This window comes from Equus asinus, chromosome 20 (assembly GCF_041296235.1).
Source record: "Equus asinus isolate D_3611 breed Donkey chromosome 20, EquAss-T2T_v2, whole genome shotgun sequence".
Lineage (NCBI taxonomy): Eukaryota > Metazoa > Chordata > Mammalia > Perissodactyla > Equidae > Equus > Equus asinus.
In genome coordinates this window covers 4,773,074-4,798,304 of record NC_091809.1, presented here as the reverse complement: position 1 = coordinate 4,798,304, position 25,231 = coordinate 4,773,074, and positions in this window count along the sequence as shown.

Below are 25,231 nucleotides of genomic sequence, written 5' to 3'. Positions count from 1 at the left end.
GTTGGACAGGGCCAGACTTCCACAGCAAATACAGGAGCATTGCCAGCAGATGTGAGCACAGCAATGCACTTGTGCCAAAACAAAACCAATTAAAAGTTGCAAAGAATAGAAAAACTGAAGCTAAGGAAAAAAAAAACAAAAAAACAGGAGCTTGCCATTACGAAGAATAGGATCTCTGTGAATAACCTTAGCAAAACAGGTGAATTCTATGTTAATTCAAAAACTAGCAAACCTTTGGGGAAAGAAACTCAAGAAGACACAAGAAAAAAAAAGATATCGAGGGATCTAGGAATGGAAGGATTAACACACTTGAAAGGTTCATACCGCAGTAAGGAATCTCTGGATTCCATGCAATCCCAGTCAAAGTTGCAGCAGTATTTGCCACAGAGAAGAAGAGAGAATCCTGAAGTTTCTAGCCAGCAACACGAGACCCTGACTAGGCAAAGGAATCCTCAGGAAAACGAACAAAGCAGCACGTGTCACAATTTCTGATTTCAACATAGAGGACGAAGCGCTAGGTACCGAAACGGCACAGTCTGGGCCCCAAAACAGGCATGAAGACCCATGCAAAACAATTGAGAGCCCAGAGCCCAACTCAAACTTACATGGACAGCCCATTTTGGACCAGGGAGCCAAGTGGAGACAGCGGAGAAAGGAGAGTCTCTACAATAAACGGTGCTGGGAAGCCTGCACAGCCACATGGAACACAACGAGAGTACACCATGATGTTACACCTGGCACACACACCACCTGAAATGGATTAAAGCCTTGAATGGCAGACTTGAAACCGTGAACCTTGTAGGAGAAGACCTAGGCAGAGTGCTCTTTGCCATCTGTCTGAGCCGCCTATTTGGAAGAAGCATGTCTGACTGGGCAAGGGCAACAAAGGAAACAAGAAACAAACGGGACCACATCAAATGCACACACTTCTGCCCACTCAAGGAAACCATCAACTGAATACTAAGACACCACAACAATTGGGAGAGGATGTTTGCAAACCACACATCGGACAAGGGGTGAAAAGCCCAAAGATACAATCAACTCGCACGTCTCCACAAGAAAAAAAACAAGCCAATGAAAACCTGGTCAAAAGATGGAAGCAGAGATTTCTCCGAAGAAGACAGAAAGAGGGCCAGTAGGTGCATGAAAACTTGTTCACCATCATGAAGTCTCAGGAAAATGCAAATCCAAACTGCAAGGCCATGGCAGCTCACTGTGGTCAGCATGGCTAGAAGGAAGCAGACAGGAAATAACAAGTGTCAGAGAGGAGGTGCAGAGAAGGGAAGCCTCCTGCACTGCTGGTGGGAGTGTAACCCGGTGCAGCCACGATGCCAAAGGTGTGGAACTGCCTCAGAAATTTAAGTATCCATGTCCCGTATGACCCAGCTATTAATCTGCCGCTTGCTTATCCAAAAAAGTCAGAAAGACTACCGCATAAAGACATGTGCATGGCTGTGTTCACCACAGTCTTACTCCGGATATCCAAGACTTGGAAAGCACCCTGGTGTCCAGCAAGGGATGATTGGAGAAGGAAGATGGGCTATAGCCACACAATGGTATACCACTCAGCCGGAACAAATGATGCAATCCAGCCATTTGTGACCACCAGAATGGCTGTGAGGGTTTTAGGGGAAGTGTAACAAGCCCCAGTGAGAAATTCAAATACCATAGAATCTCACTTACAAGGCGAAGAAAAAGCAAGCACTAACCAACAGGTGGCACTGAACATTTGTATGCGGGCTCCCAGAGGCAAAGAGGGGCGGTGACGGAGGGTGAAAGAGAAGATTAGGCACAAGTGTGTGGTGAGGGCCTGTGATTAGTCTTACACTGGTGAAGATGATGTAAGCTACACAGAAGTCTAAAGCAATGAGGATGTGAATCTGGAAGTTATAGTACGTTCTAATGCAGGGTCATGGCTATAAATTCACCTCAAATCAAAAATCCAAAAAGGGGTCCAGAATGATGTCATAAAGCTTTGGGGGCGGAAAGAGTTTACGGAAGGTGAACTTCCAAGGATGGAAAATCACCTCCAAATGCTTACAGATGCTACAGAAAGGCAGACCATTCCAAATAGGTGAAGAGGAATACTACGAAGAGAACATGATCAGTCCTAAACCCATGAACGAACGGAAAATGTTACCGTCCATGATGTTATTACTAATCACCTTCACGAATAATCCAAACAGGCCCACGTCTTCCCAAGTTCAGGCAAAAGGTTGGTCCAAAAGTACAATTCAGGGCCGGCCCTGTGGTGGAGCAGGTAAGTGCCCACATTCCGCTTGGGCGGCCCGGGCCTCACTGTTTCACATTACGAGTGCATATCACATTAGTAGTGTTAGGAAATATAGATTTCATGGTATGGTGCGGGCAGAGATCATAAATAAGCAGCAATTGTGAGGATACGTTATCAATACGCACAAGAAAAGGAACCATAAGAATATTACAATCTATGGAAGTATCTGGTACACTTCCCAAAGGCAGAAGGAAGGAAAACTTGTGACCTGCCAAGGTGGAATTGGCAGAGTGCCACGAGATGACACCATCATTGTGCATCAGAACATTCCCTGGGCAACTTCAACTTGTGAGGGAGTCCAGGACTTTTTCTGGGTAAGGTCCACCCATTTTGCCATCTACCCAAGATATAAGAGATAAAACCCAGGATAATCTTACAGGAGTGACACCAGTGTCTAGAGAGAATGTAGGAGCCCTTTCGAAGTTCAAGGAGAAAGATAGAAACTGACAACAATTGCAGAAAAAGGAAAACTATCCTACCTAGACAGGGTGAGGAGTCAGACTGGTCTGAGATGGCTGTGAAACTCTGTGTGCACGGAGGTTGTCAGGACAACTTCGAATTTTGAGGTCGCTTATGACATCACGGTGAACATGTCCCCCAGGGTGGCCGCATGGTTACAGTCTGAGGATTGGCCTAGGCTAGGCTATTAAAGGGACAGATACCCAGAAACAGGTTTGGCAAACAGAAAGCAGGCACAGAAACTAGAAGAGATAAAACAGAGTCTGATGCAAGGGATAAGAAAGGAACCCTAGGCCACAAGTGAGAATAGAGGGACAGGCACGGAGAGGAGAACATTGTCATCTATTCAAGTCTATGGGGAGGTCATGCTGATTCAAGCTTGCAACTTCATTGGAAACAAGTGGCCGGACTTGGCGTTCATCACACCTACAGTGCCCTTGTGCCTTAAGCATAATGCAAAGTCAAGAAAGATGTCTTGAGGACATTGAAGAGAAGAATCGATGCCTCCTTTCCAAGGCCCATAGCATTCTTTGCAGGTCAGTCTCTTTTTCCGAAGCTCTGGTGTCACGTGGGCCCACTGGGCACATGGTAATGTGTCCCAAGAGATGTCTTGGAAGCCTTGAAGGAATGGAGCCCTGTCACGCTTGGGGTATGTCTCTTTGTTTGGAAGTGCTCTACAAGGGTGCTGAAAAGCACCCTCTTCCACAGGGCTTCGTTCCTTCGTGAAGGCTGCCCTCCCAGGCTAGTGTGCTCTGTTTGCCTCCATCGAAATTCTCTCCCCCTACCTCTTGCCGTAGAAGGATTATTGATTATGTGTTTTGACACCACATGTAAGGAAGTTGCACGAAAATTAGAACTTTACAGTTGTGTTTCAAGAAAAATAAACAGGCCAGGGTAGAGGATGTAGGGCAAACAAATGGCACACCCTATAAAAATTAAGTAAGCCCGTATCTGGACGGAATCTAGGGGAACGTTCAAGGATCAGGGGTCAAGTTCGAAACTTCCCAAATCCGGAAAAGAGACAGAAAAATATCTTTCCTGGAGAGTGGAATTCATCCGATTTGTCTAAGTTGTCTTGGAAACATTGTGTCCGTGAAGGGGGTTGCCAGGACCACCTCGAATTTGGAGTTTCTGATCTCAGGATGTCAAACCAACCCACATGACCACGTGTTCTCAGTGCTTAGTTTGACCTAGGCTAGGGTAGCCAAGAGTCCTACAAGTGACCGGTGCAAATTCAAGGACAACAACCAAGAGTCACGAAAGCACTCACACCTCACCCTAGAGAACATACAGCGATTAAAGAAATACAAACTAATCCCTCGGAATGAAGGAGAACGGACTGATAAGCATGTCTAAGGGAGATAGCTGAGAAAGACCATGACGAGTATACTATGGAAAAGAAAAAGAGGACCCAGAAAATGGAAGGTGAACAGAAATCACACCTGAATTATCCACAATGAAAGATGATGTCCGTCTTTAGACAGACTCTGCTGGAACGTTTGAAAGTCAGAGAAATTCACAAGGCAAAAAACGGCAGCGAAGGTCAAGCATGGGCTAACTGGGAAGGGTGAGTTATGAGACTGCTCCAAGCAGGCTCTGAAACCTGTATCCAGGAAGCATGCTGGACCTCAGAGACACAATTATGACAAATCCTCTGACATCACAATGGACCCGAAAAACAACCTAGCCTCATCTACACAGTGCTAGAGTTGGGCTCACTAGTATATTTAACTCCCGTTGCACTCAACTGCACGTTGCCACTGAACATGTAAGTGGCCGGCCGGTGGTGCAGTGGTGAGGTCCGCACCTTCTGGGTCTGTGGCCCAGTATGGGCTGGGTGGAATCCTCGGTTTGGGCCTCCTCACCACTGCTTCAGTTGTTCTGGTGCAGGCGTCCGAGGTAGAGTAGAGGCAGATGGGAAGGGACGTTGGACAGGGCCAGACTTCCACAGCAAATACAGGAGCATTGCCAGCAGATGTGAGCACAGCAATGCACTTGTGCCAAAACAAAACCAATTAAAAGTTGCAAAGAATAGAAAAACTGAAGCTAAGGAAAAAAAAACAAAAAAACAGGAGCTTGCCATTACGAAGAATAGGATCTCTGTGAATAACCTTAGCAAAACAGGTGAATTCTATGTTAATTCAAAAACTAGCAAACCTTTGGGGAAAGAAACTCAAGAAGACACAAGAAAAAAAAAGATATCGAGGGATCTAGGAATGGAAGGATTAACACACTTGAAAGGTTCATACCGCAGTAAGGAATCTCTGGATTCCATGCAATCCCAGTCAAAGTTGCAGCAGTATTTGCCACAGAGAAGAAGAGAGAATCCTGAAGTTTCTAGCCAGCAACGCGAGACCCTGACTAGGCAAAGGAATCCTCAGGAAAACGAACAAAGCAGCACGTGTCACAATTTCTGATTTCAACATAGAGGACGAAGCGCTAGGTACCGAAACGGCACAGTCTGGGCCCCAAAACAGGCATGAAGACCCATGCAAAACAATTGAGAGCCCAGAGCCCAACTCAAACTTACATGGACAGCCCATTTTGGACCAGGGAGCCAAGTGGAGACAGCGGAGAAAGAGAGTCTCTACAATAAACGGTGCTGGGAAGCCTGCACAGCCACATGGAACACAACGAGAGTACACCATGATGTTACACCTGGCACACACACCACCTGAAGTGGATTAAAGCCTTGAATGGCAGACTTGAAACCGTGAACCTTGTAGGAGAAGACCTAGGCAGAGTGCTCTTTGCCATCTGTCTGAGCCGCCTATTTGGAAGAAGCATGTCTGACTGGGCAAGGGCAACAAAGGAAACAAGAAACAAACGGGACCACATCAAATGCACACACTTCTGCCCACTCAAGGAAACCATCAACTGAATACTAAGACACCACAACAATTGGGAGAGGATGTTTGCAAACCACACATCGGACAAGGGGTGAAAAGCCCAAAGATACAATCAACTCGCACGTCTCCACAAGAAAAAAAACAAGCCAATGAAAACCTGGTCAAAAGATGGAAGCAGAGATTTCTCCGAAGAAGACAGAAAGAGGGCCAGTAGGTGCATGAAAACTTGTTCACCATCATGAAGTCTCAGGAAAATGCAAATCCAAACTGCAAGGCCATGGCAGCTCACTGTGGTCAGCATGGCTAGAAGGAAGCAGACAGGAAATAACAAGTGTCAGAGAGGAGGTGGAGAGAAGGGAAGCCTCCTGCACTGCTGGTGGGAGTGTAACCCGGTGCAGCCACGATGCCAAAGGTGTGGAACTGCCTCAGAAATTTAAGTATCCATGTCCCGTATGACCCAGCTATTAATCTGCCGCTTGCTTATCCAAAAAAGTCAGAAAGACTACCGCATAAAGACATGTGCATGGCTGTGTTCACCACAGTCTTACTCCGGATATCCAAGACTTGGAAAGCACCCTGGTGTCCAGCAAGGGATGATTGGAGAAGGAAGATGGGCTATAGCCACACAATGGTATACCACTCAGCCGGAACAAATGATGCAATCCAGCCATTTGTGACCACCAGAATGGCTGTGAGGGTTTTAGGGGAAGTGTAACAAGCCCCAGTGAGAAATTCAAATACCATAGAATCTCACTTACAAGGAGAAGAAAAAGCAAGCACTAACCAACAGGTGGCACTGAACATTTGTATGCGGGCTCCCAGAGGCAAAGAGGGGCGGTGACGGAGGGTGAAAGAGAAGATTAGGCACAAGTGTGTGGTGAGGGCCTGTGATTAGTCTTACACTGGTGAAGATGATGTAAGCTACACAGAAGTCTAAAGCAATGAGGATGTGAATCTGGAAGTTATAGTACGTTCTAATGCAGGGTCATGGCTATAAATTCACCTCAAATCAAAAATCCAAAAAGGGGTCCAGAATGATGTCATAAAGCTTTGGGGGCGGAAAGAGTTTACGGAAGGTGAACTTCCAAGGATGGAAAATCACCTCCAAATGCTTACAGATGCTACAGAAAGGCAGACCATTCCAAATAGGTGAAGAGGAATACTACGAAGAGAACATGATCAGTCCTAAACCCATGAACGAACGGAAAATGTTACCGTCCATGATGTTATTACTAATCACCTTCACGAATAATCCAAACAGGCCCACGTCTTCCCAAGTTCAGGCAAAAGGTTGGTCCAAAAGTACAATTCAGGGCCGGCCCTGTGGTGGAGCAGGTAAGTGCCCACATTCCGCTTGGGCGGCCCGGGCCTCACTGTTTCACATTACGAGTGCATATCACATTAGTAGTGTTAGGAAATATAGATTTCATGGTATGGTGCGGGCAGAGATCATAAATAAGCAGCAATTGTGAGGATACGTTATCAATACGCACAAGAAAAGGAACCATAAGAATATTACAATCTATGGAAGTATCTGGTACACTTCCCAAAGGCAGAAGGAAGGAAAACTTGTGACCTGCCAAGGTGGAATTGGCAGAGTGCCACGAGATGACACCATCATCGGGCATCAGAACATTCCCTGGGCAACTTCAACTTGTGAGGGAGTCCAGGACTTTTTCTGGGTAAGGTCCACCCATTTTGCCATCTACCCAAGATATAAGAGATAAAACCCAGGATAATCTTACAGGAGTGACACCAGTGTCTAGAGAGAATGTAGGAGCCCTTTCGAAGTTCAAGGAGAAAGATAGAAACTGACAACAATTGCAGAAAAAGGAAAACTATCCTACCTAGACAGGGTGAGGAGTCAGACTGGTCTGAGATGGCTGTGAAACTCTGTGTGCACGGAGGTTGTCAGGACAACTTCGAATTTTGAGGTCGCTTATGACATCACGGTGAACATGTCCCCCAGGGTGGCCGCATGGTTACAGTCTGAGGATTGGCCTAGGCTAGGCTATTAAAGGGACAGATACCCAGAAACAGGTTTGGCAAACAGAAAGCAGGCACAGAAACTAGAAGAGATAAAACAGAGTCTGATGCAAGGGATAAGAAAGGAACCCTAGGCCACAAGTGAGAATAGAGGGACAGGCACGGAGAGGAGAACATTGTCATCTATTCAAGTCTATGGGGAGGTCATGCTGATTCAAGCTTGCAACTTCATTGGAAACAAGTGGCCGGACTTGGCGTTCATCACACCTACAGTGCCCTTGTGCCTTAAGCATAATGCAAAGTCAAGAAAGATGTCTTGAGGACATTGAAGAGAAGAATCGATGCCTCCTTTCCAAGGCCCATAGCATTCTTTGCAGGTCAGTCTCTTTTTCCGAAGCTCTGGTGTCACGTGGGCCCACTGGGCACATGGTAATGTGTCCCAAGAGATGTCTTGGAAGCCTTGAAGGAATGGAGCCCTGTCACGCTTGGGGTATGTCTCTTTGTTTGGAAGTGCTCTACAAGGGTGCTGAAAAGCACCCTCTTCCACAGGGCTTCGTTCCTTCGTGAAGGCTGCCCTCCCAGGCTAGTGTGCTCTGTTTGCCTCCATCGAAATTCTCTCCCCCTACCTCTTGCCATAGAAGGATTATTGATTATGTGTTTTGACACCACATGTAAGGAAGTTGCACGAAAATTAGAACTGTACAGTTGTGTTTCAAGAAAAATAAACAGGCCAGGGTAGAGGATGTAGGGCAAACAAATGGCACACCCTATAAAAATTAAGTAAGCCCGTATCTGGATGGAATCTAGGGGAACGTTCAAGGATCAGGGGTCAAGTTCGAAACTTCCCAAATCCGGAAAAGAGACAGAAAAATATCTTTCCTGGAGAGTGGAATTCATCCGATTTGTCTAAGTTGTCTTGGAAACATTGTGTCCGTGAAGGGGGTTGCCAGGACCACCTCGAATTTGGAGTTTCTGATCTCAGGATGTCAAACCAACCCACATGACCACGTGTTCTCAGTGCTTAGTTTGACCTAGGCTAGGATAGCCAAGAGTCCTACAAGTGACCGGTGCAAATTCAAGGACAACAACCAAGAGTCACGAAAGCACTCACACCTCACCCTAGAGAACATACAGCGATTAAAGAAATACAAACTAATCACTTGGAATGAAGGAGAACGGACTGATAAGCATGTCTAAGGGAGATAGCTGAGAAAGACCATGACGAGTATACTATGGAAAAGAAAAAGAGGACCCAGAAAATGGAAGGTGAACAGAAATCACACCTGAATTATCCACAATGAAAGATGATGTCCGTCTTTAGACAGACTCTGCTGGAACGTTTGAAAGTCAGAGAAATTCACAAGGCAAAAAACGGCAGCGAAGGTCAAGCATGGGCTAACTGGGAAGGGTGAGTTATGAGACTGCTCCAAGCAGGCTCTGAAACCTGTATCCAGGAAGCATGCTGGACCTCAGAGACACAATTATGACAAATCCTCTGACATCACAATGGACCCGAAAAACAACCTAGCCTCATCTACACAGTGCTAGAGTTGGGCTCACTAGTATATTTAACTCCCGTTGCACTCAACTGCACGTTGCCACTGAACATGTAAGTGGCCGGCCGGTGGTGCAGTGGTGAGGTCCGCACCTTCTGGGTCTGTGGCCCAGTATGGGCTGGGTGGAATCCTCGGTTTGGGCCTCCTCACCACTGCTTCAGTTGTTCTGGTGCAGGCGTCCGAGGTAGAGTAGAGGCAGATGGGAAGGGACGTTGGACAGGGCCAGACTTCCACAGCAAATACAGGAGCATTGCCAGCAGATGTGAGCACAGCAATGCACTTGTGCCAAAACAAAACCAATTAAAAGTTGCAAAGAATAGAAAAACTGAAGCTAAGGAAAAAAAAAACAAAAAAACAGGAGCTTGCCATTACGAAGAATAGGATCTCTGTGAATAACCTTAGCAAAACAGGTGAATTCTATGTTAATTCAAAAACTAGCAAACCTTTGGGGAAAGAAACTCAAGAAGACACAAGAAAAAAAAAGATATCGAGGGATCTAGGAATGGAAGGATTAACACACTTGAAAGGTTCATACCGCAGTAAGGAATCTCTGGATTCCATGCAATCCCAGTCAAAGTTGCAGCAGTATTTGCCACAGAGAAGAAGAGAGAATCCTGAAGTTTCTAGCCAGCAACACGAGACCCTGACTAGGCAAAGGAATCCTCAGGAAAACGAACAAAGCAGCACGTGTCACAATTTCTGATTTCAACATAGAGGACGAAGCGCTAGGTACCGAAACGGCACAGTCTGGGCCCCAAAACAGGCATGAAGACCCATGCAAAACAATTGAGAGCCCAGAGCCCAACTCAAACTTACATGGACAGCCCATTTTGGACCAGGGAGCCAAGTGGAGACAGCGGAGAAAGGAGAGTCTCTACAATAAACGGTGCTGGGAAGCCTGCACAGCCACATGGAACACAACGAGAGTACACCATGATGTTACACCTGGCACACACACCACCTGAAATGGATTAAAGCCTTGAATGGCAGACTTGAAACCGTGAACCTTGTAGGAGAAGACCTAGGCAGAGTGCTCTTTGCCATCTGTCTGAGCCGCCTATTTGGAAGAAGCATGTCTGACTGGGCAAGGGCAACAAAGGAAACAAGAAACAAACGGGACCACATCAAATGCACACACTTCTGCCCACTCAAGGAAACCATCAACTGAATACTAAGACACCACAACAATTGGGAGAGGATGTTTGCAAACCACACATCGGACAAGGGGTGAAAAGCCCAAAGATACAATCAACTCGCACGTCTCCACAAGAAAAAAAACAAGCCAATGAAAACCTGGTCAAAAGATGGAAGCAGAGATTTCTCCGAAGAAGACAGAAAGAGGGCCAGTAGGTGCATGAAAACTTGTTCACCATCATGAAGTCTCAGGAAAATGCAAATCCAAACTGCAAGGCCATGGCAGCTCACTGTGGTCAGCATGGCTAGAAGGAAGCAGACAGGAAATAACAAGTGTCAGAGAGGAGGTGGAGAGAAGGGAAGCCTCCTGCACTGCTGGTGGGAGTGTAACCCGGTGCAGCCACGATGCCAAAGGTGTGGAACTGCCTCAGAAATTTAAGTATCCATGTCCCGTATGACCCAGCTATTAATCTGCCGCTTGCTTATCCAAAAAAGTCAGAAAGACTACCGCATAAAGACATGTGCATGGCTGTGTTCACCACAGTCTTACTCCGGATATCCAAGACTTGGAAAGCACCCTGGTGTCCAGCAAGGGATGATTGGAGAAGGAAGATGGGCTATAGCCACACAATGGTATACCACTCAGCCGGAACAAATGATGCAATCCAGCCATTTGTGACCACCAGAATGGCTGTGAGGGTTTTAGGGGAAGTGTAACAAGCCCCAGTGAGAAATTCAAATACCATAGAATCTCACTTACAAGGAGAAGAAAAAGCAAGCACTAACCAACAGGTGGCACTGAACATTTGTATGCGGGCTCCCAGAGGCAAAGAGGGGCGGTGACGGAGGGTGAAAGAGAAGATTAGGCACAAGTGTGTGGTGAGGGCCTGTGATTAGTCTTACACTGGTGAAGATGATGTAAGCTACACAGAAGTCTAAAGCAATGAGGATGTGAATCTGGAAGTTATAGTACGTTCTAATGCAGGGTCATGGCTATAAATTCACCTCAAATCAAAAATCCAAAAAGGGGTCCAGAATGATGTCATAAAGCTTTGGGGGCGGAAAGAGTTTACGGAAGGTGAACTTCCAAGGATGGAAAATCACCTCCAAATGCTTACAGATGCTACAGAAAGGCAGACCATTCCAAATAGGTGAAGAGGAATACTACGAAGAGAACATGATCAGTCCTAAACCCATGAACGAACGGAAAATGTTACCGTCCATGATGTTATTACTAATCACCTTCACGAATAATCCAAACAGGCCCACGTCTTCCCAAGTTCAGGCAAAAGGTTGGTCCAAAAGTACAATTCAGGGCCGGCCCTGTGGTGGAGCAGGTAAGTGCCCACATTCCGCTTGGGCGGCCCGGGCCTCACTGTTTCACATTACGAGTGCATATCACATTAGTAGTGTTAGGAAATATAGATTTCATGGTATGGTGCGGGCAGAGATCATAAATAAGCAGCAATTGTGAGGATACGTTATCAATACGCACAAGAAAAGGAACCATAAGAATATTACAATCTATGGAAGTATCTGGTACACTTCCCAAAGGCAGAAGGAAGGAAAACTTGTGACCTGCCAAGGTGGAATTGGCAGAGTGCCACGAGATGACACCATCATTGTGCATCAGAACATTCCCTGGGCAACTTCAACTTGTGAGGGAGTCCAGGACTTTTTCTGGGTAAGGTCCACCCATTTTGCCATCTACCCAAGATATAAGAGATAAAACCCAGGATAATCTTACAGGAGTGACACCAGTGTCTAGAGAGAATGTAGGAGCCCTTTCGAAGTTCAAGGAGAAAGATAGAAACTGACAACAATTGCAGAAAAAGGAAAACTATCCTACCTAGACAGGGTGAGGAGTCAGACTGGTCTGAGATGGCTGTGAAACTCTGTGTGCACGGAGGTTGTCAGGACAACTTCGAATTTTGAGGTCGCTTATGACATCACGGTGAACATGTCCCCCAGGGTGGCCGCATGGTTACAGTCTGAGGATTGGCCTAGGCTAGGCTATTAAAGGGACAGATACCCAGAAACAGGTTTGGCAAACAGAAAGCAGGCACAGAAACTAGAAGAGATAAAACAGAGTCTGATGCAAGGGATAAGAAAGGAACCCTAGGCCACAAGTGAGAATAGAGGGACAGGCACGGAGAGGAGAACATTGTCATCTATTCAAGTCTATGGGGAGGTCATGCTGATTCAAGCTTGCAACTTCATTGGAAACAAGTGGCCGGACTTGGCGTTCATCACACCTACAGTGCCCTTGTGCCTTAAGCATAATGCAAAGTCAAGAAAGATGTCTTGAGGACATTGAAGAGAAGAATCGATGCCTCCTTTCCAAGGCCCGTAGCATTCTTTGAAGGTCAGTCTCTTTTTCCGAAGCTCTGGTGTCACGTGGGCCCACTGGGCACATGGTAATGTGTCCCAAGAGATGTCTTGGAAGCCTTGAAGGAATGGAGCCCTGTCACGCTTGGGGTATGTCTCTTTGTTTGGAAGTGCTCTACAAGGGTGCTGAAAAGCACCCTCTTCCACAGGGCTTCGTTCCTTCGTGAAGGCTGCCCTCCCAGGCTAGTGTGCTCTGTTTGCCTCCATCGAAATTCTCTCCCCCTACCTCTTGCCGTAGAAGGATTATTGATTATGTGTTTTGACACCACATGTAAGGAAGTTGCACGAAAATTAGAACTTTACAGTTGTGTTTCAAGAAAAATAAACAGGCCAGGGTAGAGGATGTAGGGCAAACAAATGGCACACCCTATAAAAATTAAGTAAGCCCGTATCTGGACGGAATCTAGGGGAACGTTCAAGGATCAGGGGTCAAGTTCGAAACTTCCCAAATCCGGAAAAGAGACAGAAAAATATCTTTCCTGGAGAGTGGAATTCATCCGATTTGTCTAAGTTGTCTTGGAAACATTGTGTCCGTGAAGGGGGTTGCCAGGACCACCTCGAATTTGGAGTTTCTGATCTCAGGATGTCAAACCAACCCACATGACCACGTGTTCTCAGTGCTTAGTTTGACCTAGGCTAGGGTAGCCAAGAGTCCTACAAGTGACCGGTGCAAATTCAAGGACAACAACCAAGAGTCACGAAAGCACTCACACCTCACCCTAGAGAACATACAGCGATTAAAGAAATACAAACTAATCCCTCGGAATGAAGGAGAACGGACTGATAAGCATGTCTAAGGGAGATAGCTGAGAAAGACCATGACGAGTATACTATGGAAAAGAAAAAGAGGACCCAGAAAATGGAAGGTGAACAGAAATCACACCTGAATTATCCACAATGAAAGATGATGTCCGTCTTTAGACAGACTCTGCTGGAACGTTTGAAAGTCAGAGAAATTCACAAGCCAAAAAACGGCAGCGAAGGTCAAGCATGGGCTAACTGGGAAGGGTGAGTTATGAGACTGCTCCAAGCAGGCTCTGAAACCTGTATCCAGGAAGCATGCTGGACCTCAGAGACACAATTATGACAAATCCTCTGACATCACAATGGACCCGAAAAACAACCTAGCCTCATCTACACAGTGCTAGAGTTGGACTCACTAGTATATTTAACTCCCGTTGCACTCAACTGCACGTTGCCACTGAACATGTAAGTGGCCGGCCGGTGGTGCAGTGGTGAGGTCCGCACCTTCTGGGTCTGTGGCCCAGTATGGGCTGGGTGGAATCCTCGGTTTGGGCCTCCTCACCACTGCTTCAGTTGTTCTGGTGCAGGCGTCCGAGGTAGAGTAGAGGCAGATGGGAAGGGACGTTGGACAGGGCCAGACTTCCACAGCAAATACAGGAGCATTGCCAGCAGATGTGAGCACAGCAATGCACTTGTGCCAAAACAAAACCAATTAAAAGTTGCAAAGAATAGAAAAACTGAAGCTAAGGAAAAAAAAAACAAAAAAACAGGAGCTTGCCATTACGAAGAATAGGATCTCTGTGAATAACCTTAGCAAAACAGGTGAATTCTATGTTAATTCAAAAACTAGCAAACCTTTGGGGAAAGAAACTCAAGAAGACACAAGAAAAAAAAAGATATCGAGGGATCTAGGAATGGAAGGATTAACACACTTGAAAGGTTCATACCGCAGTAAGGAATCTCTGGATTCCATGCAATCCCAGTCAAAGTTGCAGCAGTATTTGCCACAGAGAAGAAGAGAGAATCCTGAAGTTTCTAGCCAGCAACACGAGACCCTGACTAGGCAAAGGAATCCTCAGGAAAACGAACAAAGCAGCACGTGTCACAATTTCTGATTTCAACATAGAGGACGAAGCGCTAGGTACCGAAACGGCACAGTCTGGGCCCCAAAACAGGCATGAAGACCCATGCAAAACAATTGAGAGCCCAGAGCCCAACTCAAACTTACATGGACAGCCCATTTTGGACCAGGGAGCCAAGTGGAGACAGCGGAGAAAGGAGAGTCTCTACAATAAACGGTGCTGGGAAGCCTGCACAGCCACATGGAACACAACGAGAGTACACCATGATGTTACACCTGGCACACACACCACCTGAAGTGGATTAAAGCCTTGAATGGCAGACTTGAAACCGTGAACCTTGTAGGAGAAGACCTAGGCAGAGTGCTCTTTGCCATCTGTCTGAGCCGCCTATTTGGAAGAAGCATGTCTGACTGGGCAAGGGCAACAAAGGAAACAAGAAACAAACGGGACCACATCAAATGCACACACTTCTGCCCACTCAAGGAAACCATCAACTGAATACTAAGACACCACAACAATTGGGAGAGGATGTTTGCAAACCACACATCGGACAAGGGGTGAAAAGCCCAAAGATACAATCAACTCGCACGTCTCCACAAGAAAAAAAACAAGCCAATGAAAACCTGGTCAAAAGATGGAAGCAGAGATTTCTCCGAAGAAGACAGAAAGAGGGCCAGTAGGTGCATGAAAACTTGTTCACCATCATGAAGTCTCAGGAAAATGCAAATCCAAACTGCAAGGCCATGGCAGCTCACTGTGGTCAGCATGGCTAGAAGGAAGCAGACAGGAAATAACAAGTGTCAGAGAGGAGGTGGAGAGAAGGGAAGCCTCCTGCACTGCTGGTGGGAGTGTAACCCGGTGCAGCCACGATGCCAAAGGTGTGGAACTGCCTCAGAAGTTTAAGTATCCATGTCCCGTATGACCCAGCTATTAATCTGCCGCTTGCTTATCCAAAACAGTCAGAAAGACTACCGCATAAAGACATGTGCATGGCTGTGTTCACCACAGTCTTACTCCGGATATCCAAGACTTGGAAAGCACCCTGGTGTCCAGCAAGGGATGATTGGAGAAGGAAGATGGGCTATAGCCACACAATGGTATACCACTCAGCCGGAACAAATGATGCAATCCAGCCATTTGTGACCACCAGAATGGCTGTGAGGGTTTTAGGGGAAGTGTAACAAGCCCCAGTGAGAAATTCAAATACCATAGAATCTCACTTACAAGGAGAAGAAAAAGCAAGCACTAACCAACAGGTGGCACTGAACATTTGTATGCGGGCTCCCAGAGGCAAAGAGGGGCGGTGACGGAGGGTGAAAGAGAAGATTAGGCACAAGTGTGTGGTGAGGGCCTGTGATTAGTCTTACACTGGTGAAGATGATGTAAGCTACACAGAAGTCTAAAGCAATGAGGATGTGAATCTGGAAGTTATAGTACGTTCTAATGCAGGGTCATGGCTATAAATTCACCTCAAATCAAAAATCCAAAAAGGGGTCCAGAATGATGTCATAAAGCTTTGGGGGCGGAAAGAGTTTACGGAAGGTGAACTTCCAAGGATGGAAAATCACCTCCAAATGCTTACAGATGCTACAGAAAGGCAGACCATTCCAAATAGGTGAAGAGGAATACTACGAAGAGAACATGATCAGTCCTAAACCCATGAACGAACGGAAAATGTTACCGTCCATGATGTTATTACTAATCACCTTCACGAATAATCCAAACAGGCCCACGTCTTCCCAAGTTCAGGCAAAAGGTTGGTCCAAAAGTACAATTCAGGGCCGGCCCTGTGGTGGAGCAGGTAAGTGCCCACATTCCGCTTGGGCGGCCCGGGCCTCACTGTTTCACATTACGAGTGCATATCACATTAGTAGTGTTAGGAAATATAGATTTCATGGTATGGTGCGGGCAGAGATCATAAATAAGCAGCAATTGTGAGGATACGTTATCAATACGCACAAGAAAAGGAACCATAAGAATATTACAATCTATGGAAGTATCTGGTACACTTCCCAAAGGCAGAAGGAAGGAAAACTTGTGACCTGCCAAGGTGGAATTGGCAGAGTGCCACGAGATGACACCATCATCGGGCATCAGAACATTCCCTGGGCAACTTCAACTTGTGAGGGAGTCCAGGACTTTTTCTGGGTAAGGTCCACCCATTTTGCCATCTACCCAAGATATAAGAGATAAAACCCAGGATAGTCTTACAGGAGTGACACCAGTGTCTAGAGAGAATGTAGGAGCCCTTTCGAAGTTCAAGGAGAAAGATAGAAACTGACAACAATTGCAGAAAAAGGAAAACTATCCTACCTAGACAGGGTGAGGAGTCAGACTGGTCTAAGATGGCTGTGAAACTCTGTGTGCACGGAGGTTGTCAGGACAACTTCGAATTTTGAGGTCGCTTATGACATCACGGTGAACATGTCCCCCAGGGTGGCCGCATGGTTACAGTCTGAGGATTGGCCTAGGCTAGGCTATTAAAGGGACAGATACCCAGAAACAGGTTTGGCAAACAGAAAGCAGGCACAGAAACTAGAAGAGATAAAACAGAGTCTGATGCAAGGGATAAGAAAGGAACCCTAGGCCACAAGTGAGAATAGAGGGACAGGCACGGAGAGGAGAACATTGTCATCTATTCAAGTCTATGGGGAGGTCATGCTGATTCAAGCTTGCAACTTCATTGGAAACAAGTGGCCGGACTTGGCGTTCATCACACCTACAGTGCCCTTGTGCCTTAAGCATAATGCAAAGTCAAGAAAGATGTCTTGAGGACATTGAAGAGAAGAATCGATGCCTCCTTTCCAAGGCCCATAGCATTCTTTGCAGGTCAGTCTCTTTTTCCGAAGCTCTGGTGTCACGTGGGCCCACTGGGCACATGGTAATGTGTCCCAAGAGATGTCTTGGAAGCCTTGAAGGAATGGAGCCCTGTCACGCTTGGGGTATGTCTCTTTGTTTGGAAGTGCTCTACAAGGGTGCTGAAAAGCACCCTCTTCCACAGGGCTTCGTTCCTTCGTGAAGGCTGCCCTCCCAGGCTAGTGTGCTCTGTTTGCCTCCATCGAAATTCTCTCCCCCTACCTCTTGCCGTAGAAGGATTATTGATTATGTGTTTTGACACCACATGTAAGGAAGTTGCACGAAAATTAGAACTTTACAGTTGTGTTTCAAGAAAAATAAACAGGCCAGGGTAGAGGATGTAGGGCAAACAAATGGCACACCCTATAAAAATTAAGTAAGCCCGTATCTGGACGGAATCTAGGGGAACGTTCAAGGATCAGGGGTCAAGTTCGAAACTTCCCAAATCCGGAAAAGAGACAGAAAAATATCTTTCCTGGAGAGTGGAATTCATCCGATTTGTCTAAGTTGTCTTGGAAACATTGTGTCCGTGAAGGGGGTTGCCAGGACCACCTCGAATTTGGAGTTTCTGATCTCAGGATGTCAAACCAACCCACATGACCACGTGTTCTCAGTGCTTAGTTTGACCTAGGCTAGGGTAGCCAAGAGTCCTACAAGTGACCGGTGCAAATTCAAGGACAACAACCAAGAGTCACGAAAGCACTCACACCTCACCCTAGAGAACATACAGCGATTAAAGAAATACAAACTAATCCCTCGGAATGAAGGAGAACGGACTGATAAGCATGTCTAAGGGAGATAGCTGAGAAAGACCATGACGAGTATACTATGGAAAAGAAAAAGAGGACCCAGAAAATGGAAGGTGAACAGAAATCACACCTGAATTATCCACAATGAAAGATGATGTCCGTCTTTAGACAGACTCTGCTGGAACGTTTGAAAGTCAGAGAAATTCACAAGGCAAAAAACGGCAGCGAAGGTCAAGCATGGGCTAACTGGGAAGGGTGAGTTATGAGACTGCTCCAAGCAGGCTCTGAAACCTGTATCCAGGAAGCATGCTGGACCTCAGAGACACAATTATGACAAATCCTCTGACATCACAATGGACCCGAAAAACAACCTAGCCTCATCTACACAGTGCTAGAGTTGGGCTCACTAGTATATTTAACTCCCATTGCACTCAACTGCACGTTGCCACTGAACATGTAAGTGGCCGGCCGGTGGTGCAGTGGTGAGGTCCGCACCTTCTGGGTCTGTGGCCCAGTATGGGCTGGGTGGAATCCTCGGTTTGGGCCTCCTCACCACTGCTTCAGTTGTTCTGGTGCAGGCGTCCGAGGTAGAGTAGAGGCAGATGGGAAGGGACGTTGGACAGGGCCAGACTTCCACAGCAAATACAGGAGCATTGCCAGCAGATGTGAGCACAGCAATGCACTTGTGCCAAAACAAAACCAATTAAAAGTTGCAAAGAATAGGGGCTGGCCCCGTGGCCGAGTGGTTAAGTTCGCGCGCTCCGCTGCAGGCGGCCCAGTGTTTCGTCGGTTCGAATCCTGGGTGCGGACATGGCACTGCTTGTCAGACCACGCTGAGGCAGCGTCCCACATGCCACAACTAGAGGAACCCACAACGAAGAATACACAACTATCTACCGGGGGGCTTTGGGGAGAAAAAGGAAAAAATAAAATCTTAAAAAAAAAAAAAAAAAAAAAAAAAGTTGCAAAGAATAGAAAAACTGAAGCTAAGGAAAAAAAAAACAAAAAAACAGGAGCTTGCCATTACGAAGAATAGGATCTCTGTGAATAACCTTAGCAAAACAGGTGAATTCTATGTTAATTCAAAAACTAGCAAACCTTTGGGGAAAGAAACTCAAGAAGACACAAGAAAAAAAAAGATATCGAGGGATCTAGGAATGGAAGGATTAACACACTTGAAAGGTTCATACCGCAGTAAGGAATCTCTGGATTCCATGCAATCCCAGTCAAAGTTGCAGCAGTATTTGCCACAGAGAAGAAGAGAGAATCCTGAAGTTTCTAGCCAGCAACACGAGACCCTGACTAGGCAAAGGAATCCTCAGGAAAACGAACAAAGCAGCACGTGTCACAATTTCTGATTTCAACATAGAGGACGAAGCGCTAGGTACCGAAACGGCACAGTCTGGGCCCCAAAACAGGCATGAAGACCCATGCAAAACAATTGAGAGCCCAGAGCCCAACTCAAACTTACATGGACAGCCCATTTTGGACCAGGGAGCCAAGTGGAGACAGCGGAGAAAGGAGAATCTCTACAATAAACGGTGCTGGGAAGCCTGCACAGCCACATGGAACACAACGAGAGTACACCATGATGTTACACCTGGCACACACACCACCTGAAGTGGATTAAAGCCTTGAATGGCAGACTTGAAACCGTGAACCTTGTAGGAGAAGACCTAGGCAGAGTGCTCTTTGCCATCTGTCTGAGCCGCCTATTTGGAAGAAGCATGTCTGACTGGGCAAGGGCAACAAAGGAAACAAGAAACAAACGGGACCACATCAAATGCACACACTTCTGCCCACTCAAGGAAACCATCAACTGAATACTAAGACACCACAACAATTGGGAGAGGATGTTTGCAAACCACACATCGGACAAGGGGTGAAAAGCCCAAAGATACAATCAACTCGCACGTCTCCACAAGAAAAAAAACAAGCCAATGAAAACCTGGTCAAAAGATGGAAGCAGAGATTTCTCCGAAGAAGACAGAAAGAGGGCCAGTAGGTGCATGAAAACTTGTTCACCATCATGAAGTCTCAGGAAAATGCAAATCCAAACTGCAAGGCCATGGCAGCTCACTGTGGTCAGCATGGCTAGAAGGAAGCAGACAGGAAATAACAAGTGTCAGAGAGGAGGTGCAGAGAAGGGAAGCCTCCTGCACTGCTGGTGGGAGTGTAACCCGGTGCAGCCACGATGCCAAAGGTGTGGAACTGCCTCAGAAATTTAAGTATCCATGTCCCGTATGACCCAGCTATTAATCTGCCGCTTGCTTATCCAAAAAAGTCAGAAAGACTACCGCATAAAGACATGTGCATGGCTGTGTTCACCACAGTCTTACTCCGGATATCCAAGACTTGGAAAGCACCCTGGTGTCCAGCAAGGGATGATTGGAGAAGGAAGATGGGCTATAGCCACACAATGGTATACCACTCAGCCGGAACAAATGATGCAATCCAGCCATTTGTGACCACCAGAATGGCTGTGAGGGTTTTAGGGGAAGTGTAACAAGCCCCAGTGAGAAATTCAAATACCATAGAATCTCACTTACAAGGAGAAGAAAAAGCAAGCACTAACCAACAGGTGGCACTGAACATTTGTATGCGGGCTCCCAGAGGCAAAGAGGGGCGGTGACGGAGGGTGAAAGAGAAGATTAGGCACAAGTGTGTGGTGAGGGCCTGTGATTAGTCTTACACTGGTGAAGATGATGTAAGCTACACAGAAGTCTAAAGCAATGAGGATGTGAATCTGGAAGTTATAGTACGTTCTAATGCAGGGTCATGGCTATAAATTCACCTCAAATCAAAAATCCAAAAAGGGGTCCAGAATGATGTCATAAAGCTTTGGGGGCGGAAAGAGTTTACGGAAGGTGAACTTCCAAGGATGGAAAATCACCTCCAAATGCTTACAGATGCTACAGAAAGGCAGACCATTCCAAATAGGTGAAGAGGAATACTACGAAGAGAACATGATCAGTCCTAAACCCATGAACGAACGGAAAATGTTACCGTCCATGATGTTATTACTAATCACCTTCACGAATAATCCAAACAGGCCCACGTCTTCCCAAGTTCAGGCAAAAGGTTGGTCCAAAAGTACAATTCAGGGCCGGCCCTGTGGTGGAGCAGGTAAGTGCCCACATTCCGCTTGGGCGGCCCGGGCCTCACTGTTTCACATTACGAGTGCATATCACATTAGTAGTGTTAGGAAATATAGATTTCATGGTATGGTGCGGGCAGAGATCATAAATAAGCAGCAATTGTGAGGATACGTTATCAATACGCACAAGAAAAGGAACCATAAGAATATTACAATCTATGGAAGTATCTGGTACACTTCCCAAAGGCAGAAGGAAGGAAAACTTGTGACCTGCCAAGGTGGAATTGGCAGAGTGCCACGAGATGACACCATCATCGTGCATCAGAACATTCCCTGGGCAACTTCAACTTGTGAGGGAGTCCAGGACTTTTTCTGGGTAAGGTCCACCCATTTTGCCATCTACCCAAGATATAAGAGATAAAACCCAGGATAATCTTACAGGAGTGACACCAGTGTCTAGAGAGAATGTAGGAGCCCTTTCGAAGTTCAAGGAGAAAGATAGAAACTGACAACAATTGCAGAAAAAGGAAAACTATCCTACCTAGACAGGGTGAGGAGTCAGACTGGTCTGAGATGGCTGTGAAACTCTGTGTGCACGGAGGTTGTCAGGACAACTTCGAATTTTGAGGTCGCTTATGACATCACGGTGAACATGTCCCCCAGGGTGGCCGCATGGTTACAGTCTGAGGATTGGCCTAGGCTAGGCTATTAAAGGGACAGATACCCAGAAACAGGTTTGGCAAACAGAAAGCAGGCACAGAAACTAGAAGAGATAAAACAGAGTCTGATGCAAGGGATAAGAAAGGAACCCTAGGCCACAAGTGAGAATAGAGGGACAGGCACGGAGAGGAGAACATTGTCATCTATTCAAGTCTATGGGGAGGTCATGCTGATTCAAGCTTGCAACTTCATTGGAAACAAGTGGCCGGACTTGGCGTTCATCACACCTACAGTGCCCTTGTGCCTTAAGCATAATGCAAAGTCAAGAAAGATGTCTTGAGGACATTGAAGAGAAGAATCGATGCCTCCTTTCCAAGGCCCATAGCATTCTTTGCAGGTCAGTCTCTTTTTCCGAAGCTCTGGTGTCACGTGGGCCCACTGGGCACATGGTAATGTGTCCCAAGAGATGTCTTGGAAGCCTTGAAGGAATGGAGCCCTGTCACGCTTGGGGTATGTCTCTTTGTTTGGAAGTGCTCTACAAGGGTGCTGAAAAGCACCCTCTTCCACAGGGCTTCGTTCCTTCGTGAAGGCTGCCCTCCCAGGCTAGTGTGCTCTGTTTGCCTCCATCGAAATTCTCTCCCCCTACCTCTTGCCGTAGAAGGATTATTGATTATGTGTTTTGACACCATATGTAAGGAAGTTGCACGAAAATTAGAACTTTACAGTTGTGTTTCAAGAAAAATAAACAGGCCAGGGTAGAGGATGTAGGGCAAACAAATGGCACACCCTATAAAAATTAAGTAAGCCCGTATCTGGACGGAATCTAGGGGAACGTTCAAGGATCAGGGGTCAAGTTCGAAACTTCCCAAATCCGGAAAAGAGACAGAAAAATATCTTTCCTGGAGAGTGGAATTCATCCGATTTGTCTAAGTTGTCTTGGAAACATTGTGTCCGTGAAGGGGGTTGCCAGGACCACCTCGAATTTGGAGTTTCTGATCTCAGGATGTCAAACCAACCCACATGACCACGTGTTCTCAGTGCTTAGTTTGACCTAGGCTAGGGTAGCCAAGAGTCCTACAAGTGACCGGTGCAAATTCAAGGACAACAACCAAGAGTCACGAAAGCACTCACACCTCACCCTAGAGAACATACAGCGATTAACGAAATACAAACTAATCCCTCGGAATGAAGGAGAACGGACTGATAAGCATGTCTAAGGGAGATAGCTGAGAAAGACCATGACGAGTATACTATGGAAAAGAAAAAGAGGACCCAGAAAATGGAAGGTGAACAGAAATCACACCTGAATTATCCACAATGAAAGATGATGTCCGTCTTTAGACAGACTCTGCTGGAACGTTTGAAAGTCAGAGAAATTCACAAGCCAAAAAACGGCAGCGAAGGTCAAGCATGGGCTAACTGGGAAGGGTGAGTTATGAGACTGCTCCAAGCAGGCTCTGAAACCTGTATCCAGGAAGCATGCTGGACCTCAGAGACACAATTATGACAAATCCTCTGACATCACAATGGACCCGAAAAACAACCTAGCCTCATCTACACAGTGCTAGAGTTGGGCTCACTAGTATATTTAACTCCCGTTGCACTCAACTGCACGTTGCCACTGAACATGTAAGTGGCCGGCCGGTGGTGCAGTGGTGAGGTCCGCACCTTCTGGGTCTGTGGCCCAGTATGGGCTGGGTGGAATCCTCGGTTTGGGCCTCCTCACCACTGCTTCAGTTGTTCTGGTGCAGGCGTCCGAGGTAGAGTAGAGGCAGATGGGAAGGGACGTTGGACAGGGCCAGACTTCCACAGCAAATACAGGAGCATTGCCAGCAGATGTGAGCACAGCAATGCACTTGTGCCAAAACAAAACCAATTAAAAGTTGCAAAGAATAGAAAAACTGAAGCTAAGGAAAAAAAAAACAAAAAAACAGGAGCTTGCCATTACGAAGAATAGGATCTCTGTGAATAACCTTAGCAAAACAGGTGAATTCTATGTTAATTCAAAAACTAGCAAACCTTTGGGGAAAGAAACTCAAGAAGACACAAGAAAAAAAAAGATATCGAGGGATCTAGGAATGGAAGGATTAACACACTTGAAAGGTTCATACCGCAGTAAGGAATCTCTGGATTCCATGCAATCCCAGTCAAAGTTGCAGCAGTATTTGCCACAGAGAAGAAGAGAGAATCCTGAAGTTTCTAGCCAGCAACACGAGACCCTGACTAGGCAAAGGAATCCTCAGGAAAACGAACAAAGCAGCACGTGTCACAATTTCTGATTTCAACATAGAGGACGAAGCGCTAGGTACCGAAACGGCACAGTCTGGGCCCCAAAACAGGCATGAAGACCCATGCAAAACAATTGAGAGCCCAGAGCCCAACTCAAACTTACATGGACAGCCCATTTTGGACCAGGGAGCCAAGTGGAGACAGCGGAGAAAGGAGAGTCTCTACAATAAACGGTGCTGGGAAGCCTGCACAGCCACATGGAACACAACGAGAGTACACCATGATGTTACACCTGGCACACACACCACCTGAAATGGATTAAAGCCTTGAATGGCAGACTTGAAACCGTGAACCTTGTAGGAGAAGACCTAGGCAGAGTGCTCTTTGCCATCTGTCTGAGCCGCCTATTTGGAAGAAGCATGTCTGACTGGGCAAGGGCAACAAAGGAAACAAGAAACAAACGGGACCACATCAAATGCACACACTTCTGCCCACTCAAGGAAACCATCAACTGAATACTAAGACACCACAACAATTGGGAGAGGATGTTTGCAAACCACACATCGGACAAGGGGTGAAAAGCCCAAAGATACAATCAACTCGCACGTCTCCACAAGAAAAAAAACAAGCCAATGAAAACCTGGTCAAAAGATGGAAGCAGAGATTTCTCCGAAGAAGACAGAAAGAGGGCCAGTAGGTGCATGAAAACTTGTTCACCATCATGAAGTCTCAGGAAAATGCAAATCCAAACTGCAAGGCCATGGCAGCTCACTGTGGTCAGCATGGCTAGAAGGAAGCAGACAGGAAATAACAAGTGTCAGAGAGGAGGTGCAGAGAAGGGAAGCCTCCTGCACTGCTGGTGGGAGTGTAACCCGGTGCAGCCACGATGCCAAAGGTGTGGAACTGCCTCAGAAATTTAAGTATCCATGTCCCGTATGACCCAGCTATTAATCTGCCGCTTGCTTATCCAAAAAAGTCAGAAAGACTACCGCATAAAGACATGTGCATGGCTGTGTTCACCACAGTCTTACTCCGGATATCCAAGACTTGGAAAGCACCCTGGTGTCCAGCAAGGGATGATTGGAGAAGGAAGATGGGCTATAGCCACACAATGGTATACCACTCAGCCGGAACAAATGATGCAATCCA